Source organism: Leptopilina heterotoma, unplaced genomic scaffold (genome assembly GCF_015476425.1).
Source record: "Leptopilina heterotoma isolate Lh14 unplaced genomic scaffold, ASM1547642v1 Lhet_365, whole genome shotgun sequence".
Lineage (NCBI taxonomy): Eukaryota > Metazoa > Arthropoda > Insecta > Hymenoptera > Figitidae > Leptopilina > Leptopilina heterotoma.
In genome coordinates this window covers 258237-284674 of record NW_025111046.1, presented here as the reverse complement: position 1 = coordinate 284674, position 26438 = coordinate 258237, and the positions used below count along the sequence as shown (strand labels likewise).

General features: G+C 26.6%; 1 long non-coding RNA gene across 5 annotated transcripts in view; it reads right to left on the bottom strand.

Annotated features, from left to right (window-relative positions):
* LOC122505733 overlaps positions 1-26438 on the bottom strand; it is a 166202-nt gene that overhangs the window by 76887 nt on the left and 62877 nt on the right. For 4 of the 5 annotated variants that reach the window (XR_006301936.1, XR_006301938.1, XR_006301940.1 and 1 more), the window contains one exon: positions 16273-16427. This is a non-coding gene — a long non-coding RNA (uncharacterized LOC122505733). Of the gene's footprint in view, positions 1-16266; positions 16428-26438 lie in introns of all 5 variants that reach the window. The other variant, XR_006301939.1, reaches the window with a different exon arrangement.

Below are 26438 nucleotides of genomic sequence, written 5' to 3'. Positions count from 1 at the left end.
TAATTAAATTCATTCAAGAAATGTAATTAAAAATAAATTGTAATACAAAAATAAATAATATTTATTGAATAAATAAATGTTTTTCAAAATTGAATCCTCAAAGAATTTTATTAACAAATTTTTAAATAATTCAATTTTTTCGAAGAATTTTATTCAACTTTTTAAGAATAATTGCGTTTTTAGCGGAATTATTATAAAATTATATTAAAAAATGATTAAAATCCTGCGATGAATTTTATTATTTATGAAAATAATAGAATTTTTGTCATCGAACTTTAATATATTTTTTAAAATAATTGCATTTTTGAGAAGAATTTTAAAAAAATCTTTTTAAAGAAATGATTATTTCCAAAAAAATTTTATGAAAATTGTATTTTAAATAATTGAATTTCTTCAAAAATTGCATATTATTTATGAAAATAATTGAATTCTTTCAAAAATTTTTATTAAAATTATACTGAAAACAATTCAATTATTATAAAGAATTTCATTGCAATTTTTTAAAATAATTGAATTCTTTCAAAAAATTTTATTAAAATTTTTAAGAATAGTTACATTTTTTCCGGAATTCATTTAAAATTGTATTAAAAATAATTGAAATCCTGCGTTGTATTTTAATATTTATAAAAATAATTGAATTTTTGCAACGATTGTTATTAAAATTTTAAAAAACAATTGAATTCTTAGGAAGAATTTTATTATTTTATAAAAATAATTGAATTCTTGCTAAGAATTTCACAAGAATCTATTTAAATAATAAAATTGAATTCTTTCAGAGAATTTTATTAACATTTTTAAGAATAGTTGCATTTTTCCCGGAATTCATTTAAAATTGTATTAAAAATAATTGTAATCCTGCGTTTTGATTTAATATTTATAATTCCTGGGATGAATTTTATTATTTATAAAAACAATTGAATTCTTGCTAAGAATTTCATAAAAATCTATTTGAATAATTGACTTTTTTAGAAAATTCTGTTTTAAATAATCGAATTCCTGTGAAAATTTTTTTATTTATGAAAATAATTGAATGTTTGCGAAGAATTTTATAAACATTTTTTTAAAATTATTTATTCCTTTTTGGAAATTTTTTTCGTTTCCATGAATTATATTTACTTAATCAAAATATTTTCTTTTTTGTTTTAATAAAATATTATATTAGCATATTTTTTTCGTTTCAATAAATTATTTACTTGATTAAAATTTTTTTTTATTTGTCATATTTTATTTTCTAAAATGTTTGAATTAAATAGTACACAATAATTGTAGGTATGAAATAAATTAGCTTACTTGAATTAATAAAACAAGTTAATTGTGCCAAGTAATTTTTATTTGTATCAAAAACTAAAATATTTGAGTGAAATAAATTATTATTTTTAAATAAGTTATTATTTGCATTAAATAAATTTATTTATTAGATTCAATTAATTTACCTGATTCAATTAAGATTTATTCAAATCAATCTAATTCGAATAATTAATTATTTGCTAGTTATTTGAAGTTATTTGAATCAGATATAAATTTTTTAGATCCAAATAAAAATTAGTGGAATCAACTAAACATTTATTTGATGAAAAAAATTTATTTAATTCAATTAATTCTAAACAACTTGATTAACATAAATTTTTTTTATTGTGACAAATTATTGAAAACAGTTACTAATTCCACTAAAAAGAATCTACAATAGAACCAAGTCGAAGAAGTCAGCAAATTTTACTATACTGATAATACTCTCCTATATGTTAAATCAATAACTCCTAACACACTGTGCGGTTTACGTGCGTGTGTCTATCATTTGAAAAAAAAAACCGCACAAGTGAAAAATGATAGAAAGTCTTCAATAAATGAATGATTGAATATTCTGTTTGGTCAATAGTAGCTATAAGCCTTATTGTATGCGATATTTAAAGAAAGTGTATATACATATTATATAGTATGGAAAGAGAGAAAAAAAGGAAGTTTATGGCGAGAACGCGCGCTTGATTATCACGAGGCGATGATTTGCAAAAGAGGCCCTTTCCATTCGTTCATTTCGTGCGAGTAGGCAAACGCCAGACAGGCAATGCTTTCTCTCTTTCTCTCTCACTCTCTCCCTGATGGCGTTTATCAAGTGTATGAATTAAATTGCCGTTTTATTATCCCTAGGGGATCAGGAAAAGTCATTCGAAGCCAACCACGTTTATTCTATTCGACGTCAAATTTATCCCATCCCAAAATGTATATGTAATTTTTTTTCTCTCTTTTATTAATAGCTTCTCGATATGCCCATCGTCGCAGTATATAAATAATGTGAATAATCTTTATTAACTTGAGTATCATCATTATTAATTAATAATTACTCATCTATTTTTTATTTTTTTTTATTTTTTCTATACTTTTGCCATTTTTCCAGTTTTTCTAATTTTAGAATGTTTTTCAATTTTTTTTTCATTTGTATACTTTCAGTTTCATTTTCACATTCAGTTTCACTTTGACAAATTTTTATTTTCACTTTCACTTTCATTAATTCATTTCGATAGATTTTCATTTTCATTTTGTCCTAATCTTTGATAGATTCCTATTTTCACTTTCATTTTTACTTTTAGTTTGATAGATTTTTATCTTAATTTTCATTTTTGCTTTCAGATTCATAGAGAGTGAAAATAAACAATTATCAAAGTAAAAATAAAAGCAAAAAATGAAAATTTGTTAAAATAAAAGTGAAAGTAAGAATCTGTCAAAGTTAAGACGAAAGTGAAAGTGAAAACCTATGAAAATGAAAGTGAAATTGTCAAAGTAGAAATTAAGTCACGAAATCAACCCCGCAGGTAAAAATTTCTAGTTTTAATTCTTTTTTTTACTATAAAGTTTCTGTAAAAATTAAAAAGTGCCGAAAAGTTCAAATTTACACAGAAAAAAAATAAATTCTCGCAGAAAAAAATTGTTTTTACCGAAAAAGTACAAACTTGTGTTTATTTATAATAAATAATATAAATTAAGGTTTAAACGATGGGAGACTTTACGGTGTTTGTCATTTATATATATTTTGAAGGGAACAAGGAATTTTTCTCTCTCTCTCTCTGTTCTTTTATGTGCGCGTCGCAGAAAATAAGCTCCATAATATCGAGAACGGAAGCAGGTTGAGAACCGATGGTTGCGTCCGGCTGTCCCGCGTCAGGGGTTGAAACACGAAGGGGGTTTTCAGGGGCGGCGGAATAGCGGGAAAGGGGGAATAAGGGTGAGGGGGGAAGTTAGTGGCATTCATCGCGATGCAGATGGCTTCCACCCCTCGCGACCCGGAGAGTGATGCTGCGCTCCAGCCTCGTGTACCAGAGATGGAGGATATATACATATATGTGCGTCGATATAGTTATGTATATATGCGTATAGTACGCACTGCTTTTTGTCTGTATATATATAAAATCTGTGCGAGCTTCACACAAATATATATCTATATAGGCAATGATTGGTTCCTCGATTTGGTATTCGTGAAAATCGGTGGGTCGCGATCTGGCCATTGCGTCACTGTCTATTTTCTTTGTGTGTCTCTTTTTTCTTTCTCTCTTTTTCATTTTCTGTATATATATATTCTATATTTATTTTTAGAACATATACTCTATGTTTTTTAATTAAAAAAAATTGTTTCTAATTTAAAAATATTTTACATTCTTATTTTAATTAAAATTCTTTTTTTTTTTATTAAAGAAAACTTAATTTTGGGTTAAATTTTTCTAGTTTTTTTAGTAGTCCCAACTTTTTATTCGCTAAAGAGTAAAGTTTAAGTAAAAATTAACTAACAATTCAAATTTGTAAGAATATTCACAAATTTTATGGTAAAATTATAACGCTTTTCTTTTGTTTAGTATTTTAAAGTTTTCTACACAAGTTTTAGAGAAAAATAACTAAAATATTCTCTAATTTTTAGTTAAATATTACTTTCTAGTTTACAAAATTGACTAGCAACAATTCGCGCGCTAAAGCGCGCCGCTAACTTTTTACTACCTTTTTTAAAATAAAATTAGCAATTTTAAAAATAATAGAATTTAAAAATTTTCTAATTTAAATTTTTGTTGAAAACACTAAAAAAAATTCAATTTTGGAGAAATTACAAATAACTGCAGAAATTTAATTATTTTCAAACAAAAAGTAAAATTCTTCTTATAAAATTCAACTATTGTCAAAATTTTGAAAAAAATTCTCGTAAAAATTACAATTATCTTTATAAATAATAAATTTTTTCTCACAAAATATAATTATTTTCGTAAATGTCAAAATAAAATTATTGTCCTAATTTCAATTATTTTCAATATCTACTATTTTAATAAAATTTCCCAAAAACAATTCAATTATTTAAAAAAAAAGTTTTAATAAAATTGTATGCAAACATTTAATTATTTTCATAAATAATACAAATTTCTTAGGAATTAAAATATTTACAAATTTTTTATAAGTTTCTTCTCAATAATTCAATTATTTTCATAAATAATAAAACTAATCGCCGAATTTCAATTATTTTTTTAAACAATTTTAATCGAATTCCTGGAAAAATTTAATTATTCTTAAAAATTGTATTAAAAAGAATGGATTTATAGAAGAATTTTAATTAAAAACACTAAAAAAAAATTAAATTCTGAAAAAGTTACAAAAAATTGCAGAAATTCAATATTATTTTCAAAAGTAATAAAATTCTTATCACAAAATTCAATTATATTCAAAATTTACAAAAAAAATCTCGATAAAATCACAATTATCTTTATGAATAAAAAAATTCTTCTTCAAAATTCAATTATTTTGAAAAATTTTAATAAAATTCTTGGCAAAATTTCAATTATTTTCAAAAATGTTTCTAATTTCAATGATTTGCAATATCTACTATTTTAATAAAATTTCCCAAAAAGAATTCAATTATTTAAAAAAAATTTTAATAAAATTTAATGCAAACATTTAATTATTTTCATAAATAATAAAATTTTTTGAAGGAATTCAATTATTATTTTCATAAAAAATAATTTAAAATTCTAGAAAAGGCCAAGGTCACCGCTAGATGGCAGTTAAGTTGATAAAATTAGAAACCTCGCCACCTGGTGGCAATCTTGGCGTTCTCAAGTGGAGAAATTAAAACATTTTAGCTCTCAATATCTTTTATATAATTAAAAAAGAGGTTTTGTTGAGAATAATTAACATTATTTTTCAGTCCACATTTGTATCGTAAACAATTTTGTTTAGTAGTATCAATATTTTTACGAAAATTTTAGTGTTAAATTACTAAAAATTAGTAAAAATAAAAATTCTTACTAATTAATTCACAACAGTGAATAATTCACTTGATTGTCGCTAATTTGTATTTAGAAAGTATTTTGAATGCATATTTTTATATATTTTTTTACATTATTATTAGAATATATTCGATATTTTGAATGATTGTATAATAATACGAATTAGTATTTTTCTACGAATCTCTCTTTTTTCCACGCGTCAAATACACGTGAGCGATCAAACTAGTCGGCTTATAGAAATTCAACGATTCCTTTCAAAAAAAAAAAAAAAAAAAAAAAAAAAACAGACAAATAAAAGGAAAAAAATCGTAACCATTTGAGATTTGAAAGCAAAAATAAAATACAAATTACATTGATGAGTTTTTGTCTTTGTGCCAAATTACATTTTTTTTTGTTTCCTCATAGCAAAAAAGCAATGTCAAAGAAACTTTCTGTATTTTAATTTTTTTTTTCTTTGTGCACGTATATACAAGATGCATTGTATCGTAAATTTTGTAATTTTTCTTTAATTTTCCTTCAATTTTCCTTTGTTACATTTTTAACGAAAATAGAATTATTTTGTTGAATGAAATATTTAATAACATTTTATTGGGTTTTTTTACTTCTCTTTAGGATCTGAATTAGGGAATAGTTTTCGACTAATTTAAATTATTAACGATTATTACTAATTTAAATAAGAAACGATTTTTACCAATTTAAATTGGAAGCAATTTTTACTAATTTAAATTAAAAACAATTTTTACAAATTCGAATTAGTAAAAATTTGTACTATTTCAAATTATTTAAAATTTGCACCAATTTAAATCAGTAAAAAACTCCTTCCAGCTTCAATATGTTTCCTAATTAGTTAGAAATTAATAACCAATTCCTACCACAATTCAGTGAAAAATTACTAAATGAGAAAAATTACAATAAGCAACAATAAATAAATGATAAATTAATAACCAAGTAAATATTTTTCCTGTAATTTAAATTAGTAGACCTAATTAAATTTTCGAATGCACAGAAAGGAGGACCAACAAATTTCACTGACAGATTATTACTAAAGAGTATATTATTAGTGCGACTACATTACAGTTTATCACTAGAGATTATTACAGCGTATTATGAGAAATTACATTCGATTCGCTATATACATCAGCTTATTATAATATCCATTCATCATTTCCGAATTTTAAATATGAAAAGTCCTAATATATATTGATCGCAGTTACTAATTACGGGCTCAACGATTTCAAAGCATTCACCATAGAATTATCCTCCGCATATATCCACCACAGGAGTTGTCAATATATATTGTACCCAATTCCAATTAGGATAAAAATCTGAAACCTTTCATATATTCCGACACTGACTCGCAAAACGCCTCAAAAGTATAAAAAAATCAAGATTGACTTCTAACTAGAAGAAAAAAGAAACTAAATCTATCACCCCTATCACGAAAGCTCAATGATCCAAACCGGAAAGTTAGAAAATATAAAGAAGAAAAAAAAGGAGCGCAGGTAATTGAAATTCACATTCTTCATAATATTATATGTATACTCTAGTTCAGAGTCAAAAATCACTCCCTTTTTCTTTCTTTTTTATTGGAGTATTGAAAGTGGGTACTCGACATAACGTTTCTCAGAATTATATATTAATGAGCCCTGTCAGGTAGTCAAGTTTATTCGACGCGGGAACCAGTAACAAATAGGGTTCGGAGAAAACTTCTTTTTTTGCATAGTTATCGGCCTAACCAAGTGAGTACTGTATTTGGTTGTATTTAATTCCGAGTACATATATATAGGAATGCATCAGAGAGAGAAATTGCATTTCTGCGTATGTATATATATATATACATGTATACATTCATTTTGTACAACGACAAGAAGGACGTTTCTCGCGACAAAGGGTCGGTTATACCCTTGTCAGAATCGTCATCGAGGTGACAGGTAAACCTGGGGATAAGAAATCTTCCTTTTTATGCACATGTACACTTATTTCATTACCGACTTTTCCCCTCAAATACTTTGCCTCTTGACTTTTTTTCATCATCTACGTGGTATTCCAAATAATCCCCTTATTTCTTTATTATAAACACATTTATTTCATTACTTTCAATATAGATATGTTTTTTTTTATTCTAGAATCAAAAAAAAGAAAAGAAAAAACTGAAAACAAATTTTTTTTGTCGGACTGTTGAGAATTTATATTATTTGTTTAAACAAATTGCATTAAGTATTAATTAATATTAGAAAAAATAGAAAAAACAATATATATAAAGCAAGTACAGAAAATCTTTAGTTGGACGAAGGAAATTAATAAATTTCCTTCTTCCAACTAAAGATTTTCTGTTCACGGAATTATTATAACCATTTAAAAGGTTCTTATTTGTTTAAACAAATTGTGCCAATTTTTAATTAATATTAGAGAAAATAAAAAAACAAAGGATAAGTAAATAAAGCAATTAATTTCCTTCGTCCAACTAAAGATTTTCTGTCCACGGAATTATTATAGGTTAAAAGGTTCTCATTTGTTTAAACAAAATGGTTTAAATTGACAATCAGTTTAGGAAAACTAAACTAATTTAGCAAACTAAAAATATTTGAAATACTATAAATATCGAAAGTAATATCCACTGCTAAACTATAGAGATTGTTTGCCTTAGGTTTATAATTTCTAAGAATTTATTTGTTTAAACAAATTGAATTGAATCCTGAAGTAATTCAAGAAAAATGAAACAAATTAGACAATTTAAAGAACCAAAAATAAATAAATAGAATAGTATTAATTTATGTCGCCAAACTGAATATTTTCTGTCTGAGAATTAATAAACAGTGTTTAAAATTTTTTTATTTGTTTAAACAAATTTTTCAAATAAACAATTGATAAAAAACGATTTAACTGAACAATTAAAACAACTAAAAATTTAAACTACTTTTATTTAATACATTCTGTGCTAGACTTGACATTTTTCATTCTTGATTTACAACTGTTAAGGATTTATTTGTTTAAACAAATTACATTAAATCGTAAATCAATTTAGGAGAAATAAAAAATTAAACTATTTAAAAAAGCGAAAAATAAGTGAATAAATTAAATAAAATACTAAATGTTTTCTTCGCACAACTAATTTTTTCTGGACGGGGTGTTTATAGTGCTGTTAGAAATTTATTTGTTTAAACTAATTTTTTAAATTTACAATAAATTGCAAAAATATAATGAATAAGCTTTTTGAACAACGCTGAAAATTTGAATTTAGTCTCAATATCCTATATACTAGACTGGAAATTCTTTTGTTTCTGGATTTAACAACTGTTAAGAATTAATTTGTTTAAGCAAATTAAATTAAATCCGTAATCAATTCAGGACAAAAACAAATAAACAATTTAAGGAACTAAATATAAGTAAATAAAATACTAGGATATTTATTTCTTTCGCCCAACTGCCTAATTTCTATCTGCGAATTTACAATAATGATAAAAGTTTCTCATTTGTTTAAACAAATTGTTAAAAAAATCAATTAATAAACAATAAAACAACTGAACAGTTTAAAAATTAAAATTAAGTAATGAAAATAAATAAAATACGGCTTATCAATTAATATTTCCTTCGCTTAGCAAAAAATATTTTGCGTACGAATTTACAACAATTTTTTTTGTTTAAACAAATTGTTTAAATTTATGAGTTGACATTAAATAAAACAAATTAGCAATGAGATCAATTAAAAATATTTAAAGTACTGTTAATAATAATCATTGCTAGCATGAATTTTTTTGTTCCTAAATTTTATTACTGTTAAGAATTTATTTGTTTAAACAAATTGAGGAAAAACTGAACAATTAAAAAGACTAAAATTAATTTAAGAAATTAAATAAAAAACTATTAATTTCCTTCTCTTTACTGAATATTTTTCTTTACAGATTTATTCTTAAATTTTTAATTTACTATTAAAAGCTTTTCATTTGTTTAAACAAATCGTCTAAATTTATAAAAAATAAATCAATTGAGCAATTAACATAACTAAAAATTTAAAGTACTTGAATTGAATATTCTTTGCTAGGCTTGACATTTTTTTGATATATATTATAAAAAGTTTCTCATTTATTTAAACAATTTGTTTAAATTTTCAATGAATTTATTCTGTCCAAGAATTTACTGCAGTAAATAAATAATTAACTAAATATATAATTACTATTCTATAAGAGTAAATGTTAAGAGCAATTTATTTATTTAAAATTTAAACAAATACCAAATTTTTTCAATTCTCTCCCTGAGTTAACTGCAGTAAATAAATAATTAAATAAATAAATAACACAACAATTAAATAATAAGGAAAATTTATTTGTTTAAACAAGTACTCAATTATTTGCAATTCTGTCGCCGAATTAACAATAATAAATAATTAAATAAATAAATACCACAGTCTAAAAACAAATATTAAGGAAATTAATTTATTTAAACAAATACTCAATTTTTTCAATTAATTTAAACAAATATCTAATTTTTTAATTTAGACCCGAACCAATTTTAGTATAAATGAATAATTAATTAAATAAATAAATACTAGACTAGAAATAAATATTAAGCAAAATTTATTTATTTATTTAAACAAATATTTAATTTTTTGCAATTTTGTTCGATTCTGCCTCGAATTAACAATAGTAAATAATTAATAAACTAAATAAATAAATACTATTCTATAATTAAATATTATTGTAAATTTATTTATTTAAACAAATACCTAATTCTTTTAATTCTGTCCTCGAATTAACTGTAGTAAATGAATAATTAAATAAATAAATTCTAGACTAGAAATAAATATTAAGAAAAATTTATTTATTTATTCAAACAAATATTTAATTTTTTGCAATTTTATTCGTTTCTGTCTCGATTTAACAATAATAAATAAATAATTAAATAAATAAATACCAGTCTAAAAACAAATATTAAGGAAAATTTATTTATTTAAACAGATACTCAATTTTTGTAATTTATTTAAACAAATATCTAATTTTTTTAATTCTTCCCTCGAACTAACTGTGGTAAATGAATAATTAAATAAATAAATTCTAGACTAGAAATAAATATTAAGAAAAATGTATTTATTTATTTATTTGAACAAATATTTAATTTTTTGGAATTTTGTTCGATTCTGTCATGAATTTACTGCAGTAAATAAATAATTAACTTAATAAATGAATACCATAAGTAAATAGTATTGGAAATTTATTTATTTAAACAAATACCTAATTTTTTTTAATTATGTCCTCGAACTACACTGTAGTAAGTGAATAATTAAATACATAAACATTAGAGTAGAAATAAATATTTAAAAAATTTATTTATTTAATCAAATACTTAATTTTTTGCAATTCTGTTCGATTCTGTCCTCGAATTAATAGTAGTAAATAAATGCATAAGTACTAAAGTAAAAAGAAATTTAAGGAAATTTTATTTATTTAAACAAATATTCGTTTTTTGCAAAATAGAAGTAAAAATATCAAAAATAGAAGAAAATATTAAATTAATTAGAAAAAATACAAATAAATAAACACTAAAATTACTGTAAAGAAAAGAAAAAACACCAGTCGTTCAAACTGACACCGTTTTTAAATGTCATTTCTCGAATACAATGTCAACAAGATGAAATAGCAACACTATAAACCCATTAGCAATACATGAATATAGTATATACACGGATCTCCTCCTTTTTCTTATATTCGAACAGTACATAAATATATACATTATTATATATATAAGATAAAGAAGGATGCAAAATACTTGACAGTAGTTTATGAGTCAAATACGTTTAGTTTTGCCGGGTGTAAACTAAGCCAGAAAAGAAAGAAAGAAAGAAATAAAGAGTGAGAGTGAGAGAGAAACATTGTCCCGTCTGCTCGCGTGCAGACGTCTCTGAATGGCGACGCCCTTTGCAATTGTCATGAAAATTTAGCGAGTGAAACGTGTGTGTCGCGCCATGCCTCAAGTGAAAGACGTGTCGCGTCGAAGTCTATTCCTCCAAGATGTGGGACGACGACGACGTTGTAGTCGTCGACATTGCCGAGGACAATAAAAGCGGCTTACATTCGCCATATATATATATATATATATATATATAAGCGAAAGAGTGCGAGAAAAAACCGGGAGCAGGGAAAAAAAAATTTTAAGAAGAAAAAAAGGAGGGATGAGAGAGGTTCCCAAACATGAAATTGGCATAAATGAGATTGATACGAATTTAAATTACTCACACGAGTAACCTCGAGGCGAGAATGATTTTTTGAGGAGAGAGTGTCAAAAAAGTAGTTTGTGACACACACTCGTCACGCCACTTTCTTTCTTAAATATATGTACATTGTATATACATGTATGTAGGTACTTGTATATATACTTGGCACAAGATCGTTTCGTCTGTCATCGTATGTGCAAAACAAGACCTTACATTTTGCTTGTCACCCTTTTTCTTTTTCCTGTTGCTTCGTGCAAATCAGCCCTTTCTTTACTTGATCAATGGAAGTGGATTATAATTGCATGCAAATCATCCACTGCATCACACTATTACGTGCACGTGCAGCCTTTTTATTCTCGAAATTGGATAACAAAAATCAAAATTCCTCTCTTATGTGTGTATTGTAATACTCTATATAACGGAATTTTATACTCTATTTAATGGAAGAAACGATTATTTTATTTTGTAAATAAAGACTAAAAGTTACTTTACGTAACTTTTAGTATTTATTTACAAAATAAAATGCTAAATTTGCTAAAATTTTTCGACATTTCTTTTAGTAATTTTTACTATTACCATTTTGGGAGTTACCTTTTCGAGGTTTTGAATTTTCGATGTTTTGAGCTCGAAAATTTAATTCCTCAAAAGTTAAACTCATCCCCGAATCTTCAAAACCTCGAAAATTCAAAACATCCAAAGTTCAATTTCCCGAAAGCTCAAAACCTCAAAAATTCAACTATCTCAATATGTTCAAAACCTTGAAAACTTAATTCCTCTAATGCTCAAAGCATCGAAAATTCAACTGCTCAAAAGTTTAACTCCCCGATGGTTCAAAACCTCGAAAATTTAACTCCTCGAAAGTTCAACTCCCCCAATGTTCAAAACATCGAAAGTTCAATTCCCCAAAAGCTTTAAAACCTCGAAAATTCAAAACATCGAAAGTTCAACTCCCCAAAAGCTAAAAACCTAGAAAGTTCAACTCCTCTAATGTTCAAAATCTCGAAAATTTAATTTCTCGAATGCTCAAAACCTCGAAAATTCAACTCCTCGATAATTCAAAACATCGAAAGTTGAATTCCTTGAAAGCACCCACTTCGAAAAATTCCATGGGACTTCTCCATGGAATTTCCATTGAGTTTCCATGGAAATTCTGCAAATTTTTTTATTTTTTAAATATTTCAACATTTTCAGTTTTAACATATAATAGGTCAGGAAAATCAGGGTATAGTCAGGGATTTTTATTAAAGTACTGGAAAAAATTAAATTTATACGAATAAGTTACAAATAATTGCAGAAATTCAATTATTTTCAAAAGTAATAAAATTCTTCGCAAAAATTCAATTATGTTCAAAAATTTTTTAAAATGCCACACATCAAAATTTCAATTATCTTTAAAAAAATAAAAATAATAAAATTCTTCTTCAAAGTTCAATTATTTTCAAAAATTTTAATATAAAATTCTTGACAAAATTTCAATTTTTTTCAAAAATTTTCCTCCATTCAATCATTTGCAATATCTACTATTTTATAATAAAAGTTTCCAAAAGATTTCAATTATTTATAAATAAAGTGTTGATAAAATTTAGAGCAAACATTACATTATTTTCAAATATAATAAAATTTTTTAGTGAGATTCAATTATTTTCATGAATAGTAAAACTCATCATAGAATTTCAATTATTTTTAATACAATATTTTAATCGAATTCCTTGAAAAATGTAATTATTCTTGAAGATTTCATTAAAATTCGTCGAAAAAATTAAATTATTTAAATATTTGTTGATAAAATTCTTTATGATAATTGAATTTTAAAAAACATTTAATTATTCAATAAATTATTTATTTTTGTCTTTAAATAATATTGAATTCTCGTAGCATTTTCTAATAAAAATTGATTTAAAAATGAATTTCAGTTAAAATTTTACATAATAATTGAATATTAAAAGCATTATAGCATGAATTTTCAAAAATAATTGAATTTTGAATATTTTTGAAAATAATTATACATTTTTCGAGGAATTTACTTAAAATTGTATTAAAAATAATTGAAATCCTGTGAAGAATTTTATTATTTAGAAAAATAATTGAATTCTTGTAAAGAATTTTTATTACATTTTTTTAAATAATTGAAGTCCTGTGTAGAATTTTATTATTTATGAAAATAGTTCAAATCTTGTAACGAATTTTTATTAATTTTTTTTTAAATAATTGAAATCCTGTAAAGAATTGTATTATTTATGAAAATAATTGAATTCTTGCAACGCTTTTTATTACATTTTTTTAAGTAATTGAATTCTTTTAAAAAATTTTATTAAAATAGTAGATTTTAAAAATATTCGAATTACAACGAAGAATTTCATTATTTGTGAAATATAATTGAATTCTTAGAAATAACTTTTGAAAATAATTAAATTTTTTGAGGAATTTATTTAAAATTCTATTAAAAATAATTGAAATCCTATGAAAAATTTTATTATTTATGAAAATAATTGAATTCATGTGAAAAATTTTATTACCGTTAAAAAGAATTGAATTCTTAGGAGGATTTTATTAAAATTTTTTTAAATAGTTTAATTTTTTTTTTGAAAAATTTTATGGAAATTTAAATTATTACAAAACATGAAGATATATCAATAACTCCGAGTCTTCGACTCGGACTGATCGATATCTTCATGTTTTATAATAATTATTCTTATAATTTGTTAAATTTCATAAAGGTTTAAATTTGAAATTTTTTGAAAATCTTAATTCCTATGGAATAATAATAATGATTAAATATTTATTAAAAAAATAATTTATTGGTGTTTTGGAATAATTTTACAATTAAAAAAATTCGTAATTAAATGCGCAATAGAACAGTTTTTTGAGAAACTAATCATTTTTAGAGTGAATCAGAATATTCTTTAGGGTCAGGGAAAAATTTAAAATTTTGGCCGGAAATCAGGGAAAAGTCAAGGAAATTCCAAATCTGGAAATTCGATTATAAAAGTGTAATATAAATTTAGTTAAACATTTAAAAAAACTTAGATAAGAATAATACAAAGTATCTAATAAAAATCTTTTTGATATATATATATTCACATAACCACAATTATGTATAATTATGGAACCTGCGGTTTTAGTACAATCGGCAGACTATATTAGACACCATTTAATTGTCCTCGTTAGTCTCGTTCTTTTAATTAGCGACACACACCGTCGATTTTGTATGACTTTTTTTTCACATCATCCCTTAGCGCCTTTCTTTCACAGACTTATCAACATAATTAGGACTAATGCAAGAAAGAATACCTCTACGTTTCTTTAATGCGAAAGGGGAAAAGATGATGGAAACATATTTCATATATATACACTCAGAAAAAAATTATCTTTGACTCCAATATTATATTTTTTTTTTGTATAAACTTTATTTTTAAATAAACCTTATTTTTCTTTAACAATTATAACAGTTGTTTAATTCAAATATAAATATTTATTTGATTTAAATCAACATTTGGTTTACTGCGAAATAAATTTTGCTTTCTAGGAAAGAATTTGGTCACTGGAAGCAAATTTTTGTATAGTTGAATCAAAGAAAATATTTCGTTCTCTCTGTATATCAATTTATTTGGTTAATTCGATCAAAATCTGTTGTTTCAAATAAATTTTGGTTGACTCCATTAGAATTTGGTTGTTTCCAATAAATTTTGGTTGACTCAACCGAAATTTGGTTGCTTTAAATAAATTTTGTTTTGACTTAACCAAAATTTGGTTGTTTCAAATAAATTTTGTTTGACTCAATCAATTTTTAATTGTTCCAAAAAAATTTTAATTGACTAACATAAAAATTTCGTTGTTTCAAATAAATTTTGGTTAACGCAACCAAAGCTGGTATTGTTCCATATATATGAATTTTGATTAACTCAACCGAAATTTGGTTGTTTCAAAAAATGCGTAGTTAACTCAACAAAAAAATTGTTCACAAAAAAAAAATTTTATTTGACTTCATCAAAATTTGATTCGGTTTCTAATAAATGTTTCTATGAGAAGAGAGATGACAGAAAAAAATGCAACAATAAAAAGCGAAACACCTTCTTACAATAATTTCAAGATTCGAAAAATAGATTTTGGATATGATATTTGAACGTTACAAAGGGAAAATTTTTATGGATTTTTTTTTATATTTGATACAAAGTGTCCCGTGAAAGATGATTCGGGACCTACAGGTAGGCGCTTATTTATTTCGCTTCTTGCTCTCTCTTTCTCTCTCGCTCTCGAAAATACCGGGAGCGCATCATGAAAGCGCTATGTAGAACAAGTAATAAAATAATTTTAACGACCTACTTGAATTATGTGCGGTACAAATAATATGTGCCTTGCACGCATCCCCGCAATAAATACCGAGAACCCTCTTGCGCTTATGTGAACTATACACACATGAAATCCCCTTCGTTTCTTTTCTGATTTTTCTCTCCGCGCGCGCGCGCACTCGCAACTTTTCTCCCTTTAATACGTGAGCGTTACACATTTATACCCCTCGTTGAAAAATAGGGCCCTCTTTATATCACGAGATTTGGAAACTTCAAAGTATTTACACATATGCACATGTGCACATATACACACGCACATGTGTAGATATATGGCACATAAACATTAATACATGTCCATATATGTACACATGTACACATATGCACATGTACACATAAGCACATATACACATGTACAAATATGCACATATACACTTAGACACAATTGCACATATACACATATGTGTATAAATCTATAAATAGTAAATACATATATGTGGAGTAAAAAGGGACTTACGCTTACCTGCGGGAGCTCGCTGCAAAAATGGGTCCCTCTCACGAACACACATATACAATAAATAGACAGTGGCTCTCAATCGTTTGGGGGAGATGAAAAAATCGCCCTTTGTTTGAATCATTGCATTCGTCTCGGATTTTTCACCTCACAGGAAGAATTCTCTGTAAAATAAATTGTTCTGGCATCAACAAGTGCTGATAAACATTAGGGGAATACATTTTTCGAGATTTGTTGGTTTTTGTATTCATTGCTTTTCGATTATGCCCATAACTATATATATTTATCGGAATTATTTTTCTATAGTGTCAAATTTTGACAATAAGAGCGATATATATTTCAATGGGAAGTCAATAACAGTTTTCTTATTTTTATATCGTTTTTGAAAATTTTCCTTTTGTTTACATTACCGCATTTTCTGTTATACAATGGGATATATGGAGTATAAAAGTATTTTTTTTTATCGGTAGTGGGAATGTCGAAATAGTTTTGGAATGATTTTAATATATAGGGATGAAGTAGACTACAGAGAGAAGAGTTCTGCAAACACTTGGGGTTTAAATTTTATTTTTATTCAATTTAACACATTTTTGGGGGTTTTAGAGCAGAGTTGAGGTATTACTTTTGGTTTAAAAATACAGTTTCCTGATTAGAAACTAAGGGGTAATATTTGGATTAATGGTAATTGATAGTAATTAATAGTAATTGATAGTAATGAATTAGTTCTGTACCAGTTCTGATAGCATTGGCCAAGTTTCGCACCAGTTCTGAAAACGATAAGTTCGTTTTGAACCAGTTCTGATAGTTATAAATTAGTTCTGTATCATATTTTACAGTAATAAATTAGTTCTGTACCAGTTCTAAATCCATTAAAGTAGATTTGATCGAAAATAACTAGCTTTGCACCAGTCCTGATAGGATCAGACAAGTTCTGAAACAGTTCGAAAAAGTTGAAGTAGTTTTGAATCAATTTTGATAATAATAAAATAGATCTGTACACGGAGAGAAAAATCAATCGTTTATAGCATGAATGCTTTGTATTTTAAAAGTATGAAATGTTAGTATACTATGACTGCAAGAAAGTATACTGCGATTGCAAGAATCCTATGCTTTTTCGGTATTAGACCCTTGCAACTGGCTATTAGGCCACGCCCAGAGCCTGGGCCGACCAATCACATTGCAGAAAACTTTTACCGAAATCGCATAGGTTTCTTGCAATCGTAGTATGAAGAACTTCATGCTAAAAAGCCCAGATATTTCTCTCCGTGTACTAGTTCTGATTCCAATAACCTAGTTTTGCACAAGTTCTAACTAAGAGTGTTGAGCTTTTCGTGCTGAAGTTCTGATAGAAATTAATACATCTACACCAGTTCTGATAGCACTGAACAAGTTCTGCACCAGTTCTAAAAACGTTGAATTAGTTCTGGGCCTATCCTTATAGTTAAAAATTAGTTCTGCACTGTTATCATAATGTTGAACTATAGTTCTGCGCAAGATCTAATAATGTTGAAATACCTTTGCACCAGTTCTGATAGCATTTTACCATATTTGCACCAGCCCTGAAATTTTTAAATTGCTTTTGAACCAGTTCTAATATTTTTGGACCTGTTCTTAAATCGTTGAACAAGTTTTGAAACAGTTCTGATGCCGATATAATAAGTCTGTTCAGTTATGATAGCGTTGAACTGAAACTGCGTTAGTTCTGATAGTGTTTCACTACTTGTGCACCAGTTCTAATAAAATTTAACAAGTTCTGCACCAGTTCTAGAAACGTTGAACTAGTTTTACACTAGTTCTGTACCAGTTCTAATAAATTAATAGTAGTTCTGTACCAGTTCTAATAAAATTATAGTAGTTATGTACCTGTTCTAATAAGATTAGAGTAGTTCTGTTCCAGTTCTAATAAAATTTGAGTACTTTTGTATACCAGTTCTAATAACTTTGAGTTCTTCTGTGCTAGTTCTAATAAAATTTAAATACTTCTGTACCAGTTCTAAAAAGATCAAAGGACTTGATATATTTCTGCATTTGTTCTAATAGCATTTTACTAGTTGTGTTCCAGTTCTGTTAACATTGAACTACTTTTGCTTCGGTTCCAATAGCAATTAATTAGTTCTGTATCAGTTTTGATAGCGATAAATAAATTCTATATCAGTTCTAATGGCAATGAATTAGTTTCGCGTCAGTTCTGATATCGTTGACTTGTTCCAGTTCTAATAAATCTGAATTACTTTTGCGTCAGTTCTGCTTGCATTGATCTACGTTTGCACCAGTTCTAAAAATACTAAATTAGCTCTGTACCAGTTCTGATTGCGTTAAAAAAATTCTTCATCATTTCTGATTGCACTGAACTAATTCTGCACCAGTTCTATAAACCTTAAATTCTGCTAAAGTTCTATTGAAACCAAGTTCCTTCTACTCTATATAGTAAAAATATAATAGAACTAGTTCTAAACTTCTCAAAATTCCAAACAGGTTCTACACATTTCCAAAAATATTTCGCAGGTGAAGGCAAACAAAAATAATTGAATGCAATATAGTTAAAATATTTTCAACATTCACACTAATCTATATAGAAGAATTAGAAAAAAAATACTTCTCAAACTCTGTGTGCTACTGTGCTGAAACTGTTTTATAACCCAATTAAATTTAATTCTACGCACAAGGATTTTACACCTTTACAGAAAATTCGTAAATTTTATTGGTCCCAAATAACCATAAAGGATTGAGGGATGAAGATCTAGTAAGCGAGTGAACGAGCAAGAGAGAAAGATATACTGAGTGGGCCATAAACTGTTTTTATATACAAATCTGAAAATTTTCAAACCTCCATATAGGCTGACCTTAAAAAACGTAACTATCACCATGGTAATAGCGTGCAATAAAAAAAGGTCTTTTTATTTACAAAAATTGAGATGTTGAACGTGGAGAAAAAAAATGGCTGACCTACCTGAAAAATTCTCGTTTGCCGCTATACATTTATTACGTAATATTTTCTGATTTTTGACCTTCACCTGTTTCACTATGTATATATACATATATATTTAGTGACCATGAAAAACGTGTTTGTATAAAATATCCCACTCACTGCGTGTGAAATTGTATAACAGAAATTTTCCTTTTCGAATAAATTTTTAACCGCTTCTTCTTTATTTCATGTTTCAGATATTTTGTTTACTCTTCTCATCGCAAATAAGTTCATCTTCAGAAGTTCTTATTACATAAGGTAAGAAATTCAAATCATTGCCTAAAATGTTGTCTATTATAAAAGTTTAGCCAGTGCAAGTTTTTGTTAACTAAATAAATATTAAGATGAATAATAAAATAAATTCTACCTCATGAGGAAGTAATAATAAAATAAATACACAGTTTTCCTGAGGATATCAAATTGAGACAAAAAACGTAGCAAAAATGTTGCGAAGCAACGTTTTGATACGTTTCTTGTCTCAATTTGATATCCTTAAGAAAACAGTGATATAATAAATTAAGTAAAAACATAAATAACAAATAAATAACAAAATAAGTAAAAGGAGTAAATAATTTAATGAGAAACAAAAAAGGCACAGGATTTGCATTTTCAGCTCCAACACCGAAATTTCTTATACTTCTAAAAAAATAATTTTTCAATATAATAGTCGTCAATTGTTTCAAATAGTGTGTTTAGATTCGAGAGAGAAATTAGTAATCGTATCATATGATTGTTGAGTATGACAGATTTTTTTTTATGGCGTGTAAAGTGCGTGTAACCGGATTACGTGGTATAAAGGTCGTAGAGTTCAATGCTCAATGCGTATTGTTGGCCAACAATAATGGCATTGTCCCGATAGTGAAACCTGTGGTCATGAGATCGCTTTTATACACATATATAATACCGAATATATAGTCTTTTTTAATAAAGAATAAGTGCGTAACAGGTGAATATTTCGAGGTATCCTTCATTTTCTGTTGACAAACATTAAAAAAAAAACATACCAAACACAATGTCTTACGCACACCCAATGGAATTTCATTCATTCGTATTCAATCTCATTCATATCGTTTCAATATCGCAGCCAAGCTCTTTTATAATGTGCAATTGCCTTATAATCAGATTGTATATACAATGTAAACTGTACATTTCAAGATAAACGTTTCAATTTTAGATTTATATTTTGTTGACATTGAACTTGAATTTCTTTTATGTTTACATTATGTTTATCTTATTCAATATACGTATGTACATCTTCATTTGTGTACCGCGCAATTTTCTTTCTTTAAATCGCGCGATGTATTTTGTTGAGTTTTTTTTCTCAATGGATTGGAGTTTACCTTTTGAATTAAGGCGCGAAAATGATAGTATCAATTTTAATTGACAGAAATGTTATTTTTCAGGAATCTTATAGAACATAAGTCTCGATTGACAGAAATGTTACAATTTATTTGCCAAAAATATTCGTCCACATAAATCTCAGTTAATGTTCTCTTTACTTGACATGAATATTATTTGGCTAAAATATTCGATATCGACATTAAAATCTCGCACATTTGGCATAAATCATATATTTGACAAAAATCTTAATAAATCTCAATTTTGAAATTATCTCAACAACTGTTGAATTTAAATCGTAACAGAAATCTCTTTCATCATAAGTCTTATAAACCTACTCAAAGTTCTGTTTACATAAATCACATTTGACATAAATCATACTAAACATAAATCACATTTGACCTGAATTGGACTTTTGGCACAAATTTTAATTCAAATAAATCTAAATTTATGTTAATCAAGAATTATAGGTCAAATCTTATTTTGCTGAAAACAAGTTTTATGCGCCGCAGGTGAAATTTATGTTGACATAAAATTTATGCTAGTCCAGAACCAAGTCAAATGAGATTGAGGGCAAAATAATAATTGTGTCAAATGAGATTTATGTTAAATGAACATTTATATCGAAATTTATGTGAGGTTTCTGCTAATTAAAAATGAGGTCAAATGAGATTAATGTCAAACAAGAATTATGACAACAATTATTATTAGCATAATTAATTAATTTATTTTTGTGCTTCACATTCACGATTAATCCCATTTCACCTAATTACTGACTGATAAAATTAATTCAATGACGAATGAGATTTATGTCAAAGTTTTTTTTACGTTAAATGTGATTTATATTAAGTATGATTTCCGGATTTAGAAAAAATTAAATTATTTACAAAAATTTTAATAAAATCCTTCTCAAAAATTTAATTATTTATATTAGTAATACAATGTTTCACATGAATTCAATTATTTTAAAAAATTTAATAAAATACGTTGTGAGAATTCAATTATTATCATAAATATAATATAATTTTTCCTAGGATTTAAATTATTTTTAATAAAATTTTTAATGAATTCCTCGAAAAATGGAATTATTTTCAAACATTTTTGCAAGAATTCAATTATATTTCACAAATAATGAAATTCTTCGCTGAAATTAAAATATTTTCAAAAAATCTACTATTTTAATAAAATGTCTCAAAAGAATTCAATTATTATTTAAAAAAAATTAATAAAATTCGCGTTGCAAGAATTCAATTATTTTCATAAATAATAAAATTCTTAACAGGATTTCAATTATTTTTAATACAATTTTAAGTAAACTCTTCGAAAAATGTAATTAATTTCAAAAATTTTATTAAAATTCTTATATTGAAATAAATTAACAATTATCAATTATTTGTTATTTATACAAAATTTTAATTATTCGGAAAAATAATGACATTTTTTGAGGTATTCGGTTAAAATAGTATTAAAAATAATTGAAATTCTACGATGAAATTTATTATACATGAAAATAATTGAATCCCTGTAAAAAATTTTATTATTTATGAAAATAATTGAATTATTGCCAAATTTGTAAATAGTTGAATTCCTGTGTAATTTTTATTATTTTTGAAGATGATGTAATTCTTGACGAGAATTTTTAAAGATTATTGAAAATAATTTAATTTCTGCAAAGTATTTTATTAGTTTCAAAAGAATTGAATTTTTGTAATGAATTTTGATATTTATTTATTTATTTTTTTACGAAAATAATTGAATTATTGCAACGAATTTTATTATTTTTTTTTAGAAATTGAATGTTTCTTATATAATGGAATTCTTTTGTCAAGTTTTAATAAAATTTTTAAGAATAATTGCATTTTTCGATTAATTTATTTAAAATTGTATTACAAATATTTTAAATTCTGCGATGAAAATAATTGAATTTCAAAATAAATTTTTATTATTTATAAAAATAATTGAATGTTTTCGTAGAATTGTATCAAAAATTTTTTTCAATAATTAATTTTTTTGATAAATTTTCTTATGAATTCTAAAAATTTAATTTTTATCAGTATACTTTTAATAAAAATCCCTGACTTTTCCCTTACCAATTCTACTTTCCCTGATTTTTCCCTAACCTGTGGTAACCCTGTAATTGATCAACAAAATTATTTGATGAAGAAAATTTTTGAACCAACTAAATTAATTAATCATTAATCGTAATTAATGAAATTATTTATTATGGAAAATTCATAGGTCAACAAAATTTCTCATACGAAAAGCAGCTTTACCTGGAATAGCTGCAAATTTGCCTAAATTAGTAAAATTTCTGTTAGCTTTAGTTAAAACTTTCGCTATTCTAGAGAAACTTGTACAGTTTTTCCAAGTGAAGTTTTTTTTACAAATAGAGCACAAAAAGAATAGATGCAATTTGCCTTGTAACCAATGAAAATTATACGTAATGTACAAAATGAAACGTGAAACGTATAAAGAAAACTAAGATGTGCAAACTACGAAAAGTTGTACTCAATCGACCCCTAGTAATCCAATTTGACTTTCTTTTTTAAGCAAAAAAAGGGAAAAAAAAAGTTTTTTGATCTTAACTCACACACTCACTTTTCTCTTTCTCTGTTTCATAGAAGTGAGTATAGCGCGCGGTAAAATGAAATTCGCTACAACAGCGAAAACTTTTTTTTTTCCCGCGTTAGAATCGGTAGAACGGCAACAATCGAGCTTTGTAATCGGTCCTCGTCGATATAAAGACTTTGTTGGCCACCCCATTCCACCATCAGCCCCCTGATTTCTACTTTACTCTCTTTCTCTCTCTCTCTCCATCCCTCTTGGCACACACACATTCTCCTCCCTCTTTCTCTTCGTTTTCCTCTCTCTAGTGCATCGTCATTCGAAAGCTAAAAGAACCCCAATGGAATCACCTGTTGGCAATGCGCACGCCTGCGGATTCTTTCACGTCTACCATTGTTATCGACTGTCGACTTTGCTAGAAGAGAGTTCATTTCACGCACGAGATTCCAAACATTTCGCCAATATATAGGCCAAAGGAAAAAGAATTGCATCCCTAATCAACGTGTGCAACGTCTGCTTGTGAGATTCGTGATTAATTTCTCTTTAATGTTCTCGCGAGCGGAGGACAAAAAAAGTAATGCTATCATTCTGTAAATAGATTACATAGATTAAGAGCTAATATTACTCTTTTATTACCACTATTACTATTACTACTATTGCTACTACCAAATTGGAATAAATTAAATCAAACAATTTTCAAATTAGGTCTAAATAATACCATATTAGAACAAATTATATCTAACGTACCAAATTGGGTCAAAATGATACCAAATTGGGTCAAAATGATACTAAATTGGAACAAACTGATATCAAATTGGAGAAAATGGATTCCAAAATCAAACTATAATACCAACTGATATCAAATTGGAACAAACTGGATCAACTATAGTATCAAATTGGATCAAACTGGTATCAGACTAGAACAATACCAATTTTGAGTCAAACTGGTACCAAATTTAATTAAACTGCGATACTAAATTAGAAGAGCAAATGCAGATAACAAATTGTATCAAATAATTACCAAAATTGAGCCAAACTTAAACAAAATTGATTTCAAGTGAAATCAAATGGTTATACTAAATTGTGTTAATATACGAAATTGATTCAGGCTGACACCAAATGTCTTTGAGGAATTTGAGGAAATTGGATGAAACTGATAACAATTTGAGTTAAACTTAACCCAAGTTGAAACAATTTGATACCAGCATCAAATTCATAAATACCAAATTGGGTCGAACTGATATCAACACTATGTACAAAAATTTCGAATAAATAAACAAAATAACTGATTATTAAGAATAAATTATATATTTTGATCCAAATGACGCAAATATTCGAAAGCTCTTTTCAAGCTCTTCAAGTTGGAATATTAATATCGAGAGATGAAAACAATTTTTGCATCCTACTTGTGTATACACTTGTATATCCGAAGTGCGGGTAATGTTGAGATATACATATTATGACTATATATATTGCGGACACATGTGACACACACGTGGATGGAGGAGAAGATCAATGTAAGATGTGACACGATGTATCGATGTTTAAACGTATGTAAACCTAGGACCACAATGCAATTCACTGCCATCGAGTATATCGCAAACATTGATTTGAATCACAAAGACCACCCGTAGTATCCCATTGTCGGACTGACTTTATTGTATGTACTATCTCTCGCACTCTCTCTCTCTCTCCCTCTCCTTCTCTCTTCGCTTTTTCTTCGATCCGCTTCAACATCTATCCTCTTCCCTCATTACCCAAACCTTTCCTCCTCTCGCACAATCTATCAGCCCACTTATTCGCGCCGCTTACGTACCACTTGTGGCTTCCGTGTGCACCGAATCTCATGTTTATTTGCAAACTGCATAAATATATATGTACACATGTGTATCGAGGTATTGATGATGGTCTGTGTGAGTAGTAGAAAATTATTTACTACTATGCACGTATACACTTTTTGGATGAAGCGAGTAATCTTTAGAATTGACTTATCAGCACTGATTAGGTTTTGAAACGATGATTAGGTTTTGGTTAGCACTAAACTATTTCTGCGGTTTACTGGAGCAAAACCTAGTAAGTGTCTTACCAGTTCTGTACCAGTTCTGATTACATTGAACTAGTTCTGCTTCAGTTTTAATAGGATTGAAGTAACTATGCACCAGTTCTGATAGTAGGAAACTAGTCTTGTTTCAGTTCTGATAGCACCGAACTAGTACTGCTCCAGTTATGATAGCACTGAAATAGTGCTGTTCCAGTCCTGATAGTAATTCCAGTCTTTTAAGCCCTAGGGACTTATTTTTAATAAATAAATAATACTGAATTACTTCTGTACCACTTACAGTTTTGATAATAATAAACAAATACTGTTCCAGTTCTGATAGCACTAGTGCTGATAGAACTAGTGCTGTTCCAGTCCTGATAATACTGAACTACTTCTGTACCAGTTGCAGTTTTGATAATATCAAACAAATACTGTTCCAGTTCTGATAACAATGGATTAGTTCTGAATCAGATTTGGATGCATCAAACTAATTCTCAATCAGTTCTAATTGTATTGGACTATTTATCAGTTCTGATAAAGTTCTATAACTTTTGCTGCAGTTCCAATAGCACTGAGTTATTTCTGTACCAGTTCTGATAATGTTATTTACTTCGCTTTGTTCCAGTTCTGCCAAAACTGAACTACTTCTATGCATGTTTTTATTACATTGAACTACGTCTGCACCAGTTCTAATGGAAAACAATTTGTTCGGTACCAGTTCTGATAGCGTTGATTTGTTCCAGTTCTATCAAAACTGAACTATTTCTGTACCAGTTTTGATTACATTAAATTAGATCTGCACCACTTCTAGTGCCAATAAATAAATTTTGTATCAGTTCAACTATTAATAGCCATGAATTAGTTCGGTGCCAGTTCTGATAGCGTTGATTTGTTCCAGTTCTAATAAAACTGAATTACTTCTGCGACAGTTTTGATAACATTAAACGTTGTCTGCACCAATTCTAATGATAATAAATTGGTTCTGTATTAGTTTTAATTGAACTATACTAATTTGCACTATATAGTTCTAATAGCACTGATCTAATTCTGCAAAAGTTCTGATTCCAGAGTACTAATTTTGCACCAGTTCTAATTGCATTAAACTAATTCTGTTACTAATTCCGTTAGCATTGAAGTACCTTTGCACTAATTCTTGACCATAAAAATTATTTAACTACTTTTGCAACAGTTCGATTAGCATTAGGATATTTTTGCACCAGTTCTAGATACATCGAGTTAATTCTGTATACATGCTATCATTAA